Below are 3198 nucleotides of genomic sequence, written 5' to 3' on the forward strand. Positions count from 1 at the left end.
AGGCATCAACTGATCACAGAATCAGTAAGGGTGGAGAAGACAGTAAAAGATCTCAGAGACCATGTGATAAGTCATGTCTTGAACACTTACAGGGATGGTTACTCCACCATCCATGGTGGAGTAGCCTGTTCCAATGCTTGATCACCCTTTCAGTGAAAATTTTTCCTGATGTGTAATCTAAACCTCCTCTCATTGCAGCTTGAGGCAGTTTCTTCTTGTCCTGTTGCTGGTTACCTGGGAAAAGAGGCCAACCCTCACCTGGCTACAGCCTCCTTTCAGGTGGGTGTAGAGAGCAATAAGGTCTCTTCTGAGCCTCCTTTTCTCCAGGCTAAACAACCCCAGCTCCCTCAGCTGCCCCTCATGTGACTTATTCTTTAGACCCTTCCCCAGCACTGTTGCCCATCTCTGGACATGCTCCAGCACCTTAATGTCCTTCTTGTGTGAGGGGCCCAGAATTGGTGAGGTGTGGCCTCACAGTGCCCAGTGCAGGAGAACAGTCACTGCTCTGGTCCTGCTGGCCACACTGTTGTTGATAGAGGCCAGGATGCCACTGACCTTCTTTGCCACCTGGGCACACGCTGGTTCATGTTTGGTTGCTGCCAACCAGCACCCCAGGCCCTTTTCCAGCAGGTCGCTTTCCACCCACTCTGTTCCCAGCCTGTAGTGGGGCATGGAGTTGTTGTGACCCAAATGTAGGACCTGGCATTCGGCCTTGTTGCCCAACTGTAGGACCCCACACAATTGGCCTCAGCCCATTGATCCAGCCCAGATCCTTCTGCAGAGCTTTCCTACCCTCCAGCAGATCAATACTCCCACACAGTCTGCAAACTTACTAAGGAGGCACTTGATTCTCTCATAGAGATCATCAATAAAGGCATTAAAGAGGACTGTCCCCACTAGTGAGCCCTGGGGAAAGCCACGAGTGGCTGTTCACCAGCTGCATGTAGCTCCATTCACCACCACTCTCTTGCACCCAGCCATCCAGCCAGTTTTTGACCCAGCAAACAGTGCAGCTGTCCAAACCATGACCAGCCAGCCTCTCCAGGAGAATGCTGTGGGAAATGGCACCAAAGACTTTGCTGAAGTCCAGGTAGACAACTCCCAAAACCTTTCCCTCATCTACTAGGCACGTCACTTGATCGTAAAAGGAGATCAAGGTGGTCAAGCAGGACCTGTGTAAATGACTTTGTAGTCAATAGAAATTACGTAGCTAGCAAGTTTCACATAATTACCTCTGTACTGCTTTCATTTTCAGGAAAATTTTGGCCCTTAGGATTTATCTTAGGGATCTGTCTTCAAATAAAAAAAAAACAATGCAGGACTATGAAAGCTATGTTCTTATAACAGCACCTCATTTCCATGCTAACAACAAAATAAATTTGCAGTAGATTTGACTTATACAGTTTCTTCTGACAAGCAGACCCACTTAGCATACATCTATTTGTCTTGAATTTTTCCATTCCATAGGAAAATGTGGAACAATTTTCCTAAAAGCTTCACAATAAAATTAAACATTGCTTAAAGAAATATGTCAATACCTCATTTCACAATCACTTTCATTCATTAAATTCAGATACAGTTTTATCTGTCGGTACAATTCTCCTAAGTGAAAATATCTAAATAGAGCATGATTGTTTAAAAAACTAACAAAAATGCGACTTGGCATTTTTGCAGCTATTTGAATGGATGTATTAATGAGCAGATCCCTCTACAACAGCTAAAGTTTCCTTTCTCAGAATTACCTGCCCTTCCCAGAATCACCAGTTCCAAGAATACTAATTAACAAAACCTTTCCAGCGAGAGAAATTCCAGCAAGAATGGGGAACAAGAAAATCATAATGTGTCAGAATTCTTGCTCAGAGTATGCATGGACAAAATCTGCTTTTCCCTGTAAAAAAAATATGTACAGACTTTTGCAGCACCAAAAAAGCCCCTCAAGATCCCTCATTTGAGGATTTAGAATAGAACCTACAATACTTGTTACATTTGAGACCACAGTCAAACAATCCAGACAAAAACCACTCAAGTTATTAGAACAAGGAAGTACCTATACCTAGACTATGCTAGTCAGCCACAGGGGACCAAAGTCCCTCATTTCAGCATCCATTCCAGCAATGCCCTTTAATTCCTATGAAACACAAATTCTGTCTCAGAAGATTGTTTTAACAATGGACTATAAATTCAAAACAAGGCAGACAAGCTTAGAGGAAAGTTATATATTTTAATTGCATAGACTTAAGAAATGCAGTTCAACATACAGTTAATTTCAGTGACAGGTGTATAAAAATCAAAGTCTCTCTCCAATTAACTGCGTATTTTTATTTCTTAACACAAAGAATTTTACAGAATTAGCAAGATGTATTACATTGAAAAGCGTACCTGTCAGAACATTTGAAATAGCAAAGAATATTTTAATTTATAATTTAATTTTTGTGGTTGCAGAGGTGGTTATTTTGGGCCTTTTTAAAATACTTTGCTGTTTTATACTTTCAGAGTAGATAAGGAATGCCATATATCAGTTTGACAAAATATATAATTCCTATGTTTTAGTTAAAAAATCCCAGCAATATAAAGACAACAGACATTTAAATATAAATGATCTTTTTGAAAACCATTTAGCAAAATACATGAAAGGAAGATATGCATTACAAAATACATGTGTGATTACTAAAACCTTTGAGACCCAATGCTCAGTTTCGGATGCCTGATCAAAATGACAAAGCAAGATCAGTCAAGAGGGTGCCCAGGCCAAGGGGCTAAATGCTGTGAACATCTCTGCACTTTCAGTACAGCAGACATCCTCAAAATTGGACAAGGATGACCTGCTATTTTTCAAGCTAAGTACCAGCATAAGGAAAAATAAGACAGACAAAGAACATTAAAAGAAAATTTCTGAAGGAAAGCTACCATTCACATTTACACAGTCAAATCTGAAGCTTTTCACAATGCATCATAAAACAAAATTTTCTCTTGCACATACCCCTTCAGGCATTTTAGTATTCTAATTCCCTCTTATTTTAAAATAGGAGACTATATTTTAATATTTTAAAAAAATCGCTTTTTGTATTGGAAACAGCCTTAATAATTTCCAGTGAAAGGACATGAACAGCATTTTTATATAAGAATGGCTAGCATAACTCAACAGACACTCCATGAAATTTGCCATTTATTATTCTGAAAGCATCTGAAGTTTTCTGT

This window comes from Serinus canaria, chromosome 1A, assembly GCF_022539315.1.
Source record: "Serinus canaria isolate serCan28SL12 chromosome 1A, serCan2020, whole genome shotgun sequence".
In the NCBI taxonomy this organism is placed as follows: Eukaryota; Metazoa; Chordata; class Aves; order Passeriformes; family Fringillidae; genus Serinus; species Serinus canaria.